Genomic DNA, 7894 nt, shown 5'->3' on the forward strand with positions numbered 1-7894 from the left:
GAGTACTTTTGAATTATAGCAAAATACATAAATATCACATGAGTCCAACTTTTTGAAATTCTAAAATACCGTTATCGTCTCTTTTAATTGCAATTTAATTAATTTGATTTAATGAGACTGTAATTAATTCTTCAACTATATATTCCGACAATCTCTTAACGCCAACTAATATAATTATTCAAGCGAATAATTTTCCATAAATCATGAATTTAATAGTTGTTTGAATATTTTATTCTTCTATAACAACTCATTTTCAAATCTTGGCTTGAAATTTAAAATATCATATTATTTTATTTTTAAATTGTTTTTATGATTATCTTATTTTGAATTTTTAAATCTTATATTATATTAGTTTTCGTAACTAACCTTTTATATTTATAATAGAGTTTCTCTTAATCATAATTAAATCATCCGTTTTTCAAATTGTTTTTATGATTATCCTTATTATAAATTTATTTTAAAAGTAGAATATATAAAAAAAAAATCTCATTTTTATTAATTAGCTTTTTTATTTTGCATCAAAACAGAAATTTAATCAAATTGATAGCAAATACACCATTTTTCTTTAACCTTAAAATGTCTTCAGATTTTCAGTTACACTCCAACTAATTCTGCCATTTGCATCACTAATGTAGGATTAAAGACTCGATTTAATCGACCACGACCAATAGTTAAGTCACAAAGTCTCTTTCCAAAGTGATTCCTATCGGACAATTGTGAAAAGGTATGCCAAGCATATAGATGGTGTTGGTATTGACCTGTTTGCCTTAGGGTCTTATACCCACCTTGACCAATTCGATCAAGAACAATGTACCATCGTCAAACATTGTTTGTTTCTTTTCTATTCATGAGATCTCCACCATTGACATTAACACCACATCATGATTGGTTAGTAATTTTAATTGAGATTTTCATATTCCAATCTAAATTGGTTTCTTTATTCATAAATGCAATTATTTAGATAAAATTTTTATCAATCTAGCTCTCACTTCCAAAACTAATAGTTTGGTCTAGAACCAAGAAAAAACATTGTTACATAATTTTGGGTAAGTTCAAAAGCAAGGTAGATGGTTTGGTTAAGTGATTTTCAATTGCTATTTGTTTTTAAGTTTATTGTATTTGTTGGACGTAGTTTGGAAACTAATTACATCATATTTGTAGGTCACATAAATATATCATCAGAAAAAGATCTTTGATGACTATAAAACCCTCGTCAAAATTACAATGTAATTAATTTTACTTTAACCCTAAAATGTCCCTATTTGGATTTTTAGTTACACTACAACTAATTCAGCCATTTGTAGATTTTTTTTTAGCATAAATCCTGATTTTCTTCTAAATTATCTCCCTACCCTTTTGATTTTTAAAAACCAAATGTAATCTTTTTTAAAAATCAAATATATATTTTTTTTCAAATATCATGGTTGATCTTATCTTCAATTTCAAATTTTATTTTATCTAATTTTTCAATTTTCATCAATTTCTTACCGATTTTATTTTTTATTCTCAATAGACGACAAGCCTACTTTGGTGATTGACTTAACCAATCAAATCCATTGATGCATAAATGAAAAGCTCGACTTAATCGATCATCGTCCAAGAGTTCAAGTCGCAAAGTCGGAAACTTGATTTGAAAAGAGGTCAGTGCAGAGGCCAATCGATATTTGATAGATATTTTTTTTAAATTACAATGTAATTATTAATATTTCTTAATAAGTCATTTACAATCTCATTTATATGCTTGAGGGTAGTTTAGACTTTTATAATAAATTCATTTATATTTTATTTTTAATTTATTTTGCTATTTTTATGATTAAAATTATGATTTGCTATTTTTACAAATGAAAAGTTAAAATTTGCTATTCTTCTCGTTAGTCCTTTCATAACCTTGATACTATGTTAGATATACATGAGAACCTACCAAAAAACTAAATGACAAAAAAAAAAAAAATCTGTCCCATTTGGTAACCATTTTGTTGTTGAAAATTAAGGCTATTTTCTCTCAATTCTTTACCATGGTTTTCATCTTTTTTAAGTTAAAAAAAAATGAATTCCTAGCCAAATTTCATAAACATAAATACTTTTTTTAAAAAACAATACATTTTTTTAGTTTTTAAAACTTTAACTTGTTTTTTTAAAATATTGATAGAAATAAAGTAAATAAAAAACAAGAAATTTGGAGGTGAAATGTGTGTTTATAGTGCTTATTATCAACCTCGAAGTCAGAAGTCCGATCTCCCACCACATATGTCGTCAAAAAAATGGAGATAGGATTAATTTTCAAAAACTAAAAAACAAAAAATCAAATGCTTACCAAACGAGACCTCAAATATTTTATAAATATTGTAAAGTCTTTACTACGTTGGATCTCACCAATATATGTATTAAGATAAGGACTTGCAAAACAAGTAGAGAATAGAGATGGAGATAATATCACAAGAATGGAAGAAACTATCACCAAAGAATCAAAATGGAAGAAAGAAGAAGAAGAGGCAAAGATCCAAATATACAAGTATGTATTTGATTTTGCAGAAGCAGCAGCAATAAAATGTGCCATAGAACTTAAAATCGCCGATGCGGTCGAAAGCCATGGAAGATCGATAACATTATCTCAAATATCCTCAGCTTTAAACTGCTCCCCACCACTTCTATTTCGCATCATGAGATTCTTCGTCCGTCGAATTTTCAAAGAAGAAACCACAGCTAGAAGTTGAAGAAGCTTCGACTCAATACCCCAGTTTTTTGTTTATTTATAACTAACTTTGTAAATAGTCAACTGGTATACTCTGTAAATACTACTGATTTTAAATTCAAAAAGTGAGTTATCATCATTTTCTTTAAGTTTTCAGTAAACAACAAAATCTGTATGCAATCTTCATCAGTAAAATAATTCAGATCTTCTCATGGACGTAGGCAATCTTGTGTCTCCATCTTCTGGCCTTATCTTTCTTGTTCATATGAGTGTTTTCTTTACTACAAATCGCGCGTCATTCAATCATCTTTCAAATCACATCGACTAATCTAAATATCGAGTCAATCGTACATCGATTCTTCGCTATCGAGTAGCTTCGAGTACATCACTTTCACCTTCGAATTGCATCGAGTATCGTTCAATAACCGTCGAGTACGATCGAGTATTTGTTTGTTGTCATCGAGTTCCATCGAAGATTTAACAGAGACCCGTAGATGAAGAATGAGGTAAATTCTTCATCTATCCAACGTTGATCTTGAGTATTTGGGCCTTGTGAAGAGTGGTCAGCCCAACAAAATTGTCATAGGCTATTCTCAAACACCATTGTCTCATATGCTCATCACTGTGGCTCCCTTGCTTGTGCTTGAGAATAGCCCAACAATTGTTGAATCATGGCATAATCTTAGTGCAAGGCTTAAGAACAATGACAGTACTAGTGATTTATTAGTACCATTTGAAGTAGCTCATGGGAAGGGTATTTGGAGCTATGCTGCAACAAATCTAGAATTCAATAGAATGTTTAATGAGGGTTTGGGTTGTAATGCTAGAGTTATTACTTTGCCTACAATACTTGAAAGTTGTGGAGATATATTTAATGGAATTGGAAGTTTGGTGGATGTGGGAGGAGGAAATGGGACTACTTTGAGTATTTTGGTTAAGGCTTTTCCATGGATGAAAGGTATTAACTTTGATCTTCCAAATTTTGTGTCAACTTCAGAAGAGTATAATGGTGTGGAACATGTTGCTGGGAATATGCTTCATTTTGTTCCAAATGCTGATGCTGCTTTCTTCATGGTTAGTATATTTATTTGTGATATGTTGTTTGTGTGTGTGCGAGGTTATCAATAAGGTTCCGTTTGATAACTATTTGATTTTTTATTTCCGATTTTTGAAAATTTAGCCTATTTTCTCTCGATTTCTTACAATGGTTTGCATACTTCATAAGTAAAGAGTTGAATTCTTAACCAAATTTCAAAAACAAAAACAAGTTTTTAAAATCTGTTTTTTTAGTTTTCAAAACTTGACTTGGTTTTTGAAAACAATGGTAAAATGTAGATAACATAAATGTCTTGTAGCCATGTACGTCTACTTATACAATTAGGGTAGGTCAATTGATAATATTTTTGTTTTTTTTGTTTTTTTTTTTTTGGTTTTTTTGCCTTAAGAAAAGGGAAAGAAGTAAAACAAATAAGATCTTGGAAAAGTTTTAAACCTATATAATATTGAAAGATCTTGTACTGCATCAGTTTGCTTGAACAAATATGAGTTTTCTATAGATGAGACTTTGCTTGAACAAGATATGTTCTATAGCTCATCAGACAATAGTCTAAGAATTCTTAGGGGATAAGCTAGAGACTTATTTAAATCAATTATTTCTAGAACAGAGCAACAAAGATGATAGATTAATGGCCTTTACTCAAACTCTAACCAATAACATCATATTACTTCCATCCAGAAAAAAACAGAATAAGAGTTCAGACAAAACGGTGAAATTATACAAAGACTTACACAAGTTTAAGACTTGTAATTCCAGTAAGTTCTGTCAAGATTAGTCCATTTAATCGATTATCATTAAGCCATCTGCAAAATAGAATAAGAGTTCAGACAAAAGATTGTGAAAAGAAAGGGTCACAGGAGAAAGCATTCATTCAGATTTTACTTCCATCCAAAAAAAAAAAAAGGAAGAAGAATATCTCATTACTTCGTCCCTAAAGAATTATGTATAACTTAGACCCGTAAAGCAACTGAGGATGCTTCGTCTTGACATTTTCCTGTACATGAGAAAAGTAAAGCAAATTAGATTTATGTTTTACTAAGAACATGAACTGGCTCATAAATAAAACGAAGACTACAGTATTCAGTTCAATGAAGCATTACTAACACAATGAACAAAAAACTATGCATCCAAAAACCCAACTAAACACATACAAAATCTATTTGCTTTAAAATTCTTTGCATTCACTATCCCTCCAAGTAGCATAACTAGAGAGGATCAACGTTCCACTCAACTAAACCAGGAAACTCCGGCTATTTGCTTTAAGTGCCACATGAATTGTTCCTATTCTACGAAGACAGAAACATCAATTTACACATCAACGTTCTTCTCATTCAAAACATCTCCAATTGGCATATCTGATACAGAACCAAAGTCCGGAGTACCTTAAGTATAATTCAAATGTTCGCTCAGTAATTAAGGGAACAGTTCGTGGTAAATACAGCCATACATAGAGTTCAGAACCGTTCATATTTGAACTTATATGATATCATTTATGTATATATTTACATGTTGATACATACATTAGAAGTCACATAATTTATTATCGAAACAAGCATAATTCAATTGACATAAAGAATATACAAACTTCGAGATGAGAAGTTCAATTTTTCTGCCCTAAACATCTATTATTAAGCAATGGACAATAATGGTCTTCAAATGAATAATAATAACAATAATAATAAAGATAAAAGTTGAAACTTGTATGCAAGGCTGTCATTCCTATACTCTTCACTACAAAAGAACAGCACATATACTAAGCAACTTGTGTGTTTTATAATTTTCTTCTTTCACTGTTGACAAATTTTTTATATAATTGGAACAGAATAAATTCATCAATCACTCCCCAATAAATCACTAAAGCATTAACTGGTGGTATGTACAAGAGGCAGAAGCTTAATCCCATTATTCAAACTTTGTAGAATGTAAAAGAATAGTCAACATGGTAACAAAGCCTCTCAGTTTCAGATGAACAGCAAAGACAATCTATCTCTCAGATATGCACCCTTTGAGTCAAAAACATCACAAACCTGTTATTTGTAATCAACGCCGTGTTCAATAGATAGGGAAGTAAAAGATAGCCTGAATCTCCAATTATATATTCTCTGATTTCCGATCTGTCGTTAAGCTCTAACCTCTTCCCATTCAACCTCTCCCCCTTGTCACAGAGCTTGTGGAAGTTTGAACTCTGGAAAACTGACCAGTCTGACATTTTTCCAGGCAAGCCAGTTAATATGTCTCGGAACATCATTTCAGCGTCTACAATCACTTGCAAGACCATGCTGTGGTTTTTCTCCTCGTCAAGCCATACATAACTCGTGGAATCCGAAGCAGGCAGACACATTGTGATGTGAGTGGTAGGTATCAATCGAACCACAACAGTTAGGGAGTCCTTGTATTTTCTCAAATTTAGATTTCACTGGGGCCATTTCTACTTCATTTGAAGGCCAATGAAGACGGCGAAGCCCCCTTTCTTCCATTGACTCCACAAATCGCCATGTGACTCAAAGTTCCATCCGGGAAGGAAAAAGAAGAAATCTAGTTGAAGATGGAATTGAAGCATTAGTACCTGTATATTAGTACCTGTAGATGGAATTGAAGCATTAAAATCTAGTTGTTGTAATAGAGCAGCATAATAAGAAGCTGGGATGGAGAAAAACCAGACGAACCAAGATAGATCTCCCCGAAGGAGCCGCTACCGATCTTTCGGCAAGGCGAAACTTATTGCCGATGCGAGGTTCCATCTGGGAAGGAAAAAGAAGAAAGAGAAGCGTAGAAATGGAAGATGATTAGGAGAAGTTGAACATGGAATCGAGGGAATCGAGGGCGAAGAATTCAAAATTCCGCGCCATGTCGACGCTAAGAAGAGGAATCAGACGTTCATTGATTAAGAAAGAAATGAAAGAAAGTGAGAAATTGCCATTAGAGATCTAGGGCAAGGCAAGGCAAGAATTTTGGTTATCATTTCTTTGGTCACTCCATAGGGCGGCTAGGGTTGGGTAAGTTAAAAACTTAAAAAAAAAGGTATGTTTTACTTGAAAGGGAAACATAATTCCCAAAACTATAATCAATTTGAATATTCTTTTAGAATAAAAATAAATAAATATCACTTGCGCATAGCCTATCGTTTAGCTACCGCGACCATCATTTAACTCCATTGTTTAGCTCTGATGCCTTATCGTCTAATGCATCTACCTATCGCTTAACGTCATCGACCAACGGCCGTGTCTATCGCCCAATGGCCATTGCTTAGAATTATGCCTATCGTGTAGCACGTTTGCTCATCGTTTAGCGCAACACGACTATCGTCTAGCGCTACAGCTTCTACGCTTATCGTCTAACGCTTTCACTGATCGTACACTATTTTGTCTATTGTATAGCTCGATCATCTAGCGCGTCACTCCTCATCGTTTAACGCTGCACACATCTTCACGATCGTCTAACGCATCTGTCTATCACTTAACGTCATCGTCCAAAACTTGCGTCTATTGCCCAACGCCCATCGCTTTGTAATCCGTCTATCGTGTAGCGCGTCTGCTCATTATTTAGTGTAGCACGACTATCGTCTAGCACTATCGTCCAACTTCTACACTTATCATCTAGCACTTTCACTGATCATGCAGTACTTTGCCTATCGTATAGCCCGATCGTCTAGTGCGTCACTCCTTATCGTTTAACGGCACGCGCATCTTCACGATCGTCTATCGCATCTTCCTATCACTTAATGTCATCACCCAACGCCTACGTCTATCGCCCAACAACCATCGCTTAGTATTCCGCCTATTGTGTAGCGCGTCTGCTCATCGTTTAGCGCAGCACGACTATCTTTTTCAAAACCTACATATTTCTCAAAGGTTTTTTCAAAACCTTTGCTCAAATGTATGTCTTTCTCAAAGGTTTTTATTACCCTTCAATAAAAACTATATATTTCTCAAAAGTTTTTTCAAAACCTCCAATAAATATATATCTTTTTCAAAGGTTTTTATTAACCTTCAATAAAAAGTACATATTTCTCAAAGGTTCTTGTTAAAAATAAAAGAGAAGAGAAGAGAATGACAACACAGTTGCATGGAAACCCTAGTACAAGGAGAAAAACCACGATATAGAGACTTTTCTTATTATTTTAATCTGATACATTGAATACATAG

The 7894-nt window shown here is 32.9% G+C and overlaps 1 pseudogene; it reads left to right on the forward strand.

The window, feature by feature from the left end:
• The first annotated feature begins 2384 nt into the window (after nucleotides 1-2384).
• LOC120077400 (acetylserotonin O-methyltransferase pseudogene) lies at nucleotides 2385-3820 on the forward strand (annotated as a pseudogene).
• The last annotated feature ends 4074 nt before the right edge of the window (nucleotides 3821-7894 follow it).

Source organism: Benincasa hispida, chromosome 5 (genome assembly GCF_027475165.1).
Source record: "Benincasa hispida cultivar pf3 chromosome 5, pf3_genome.v1.1, whole genome shotgun sequence".
NCBI classification, from domain to species: domain Eukaryota; kingdom Viridiplantae; phylum Streptophyta; class Magnoliopsida; order Cucurbitales; family Cucurbitaceae; genus Benincasa; species Benincasa hispida.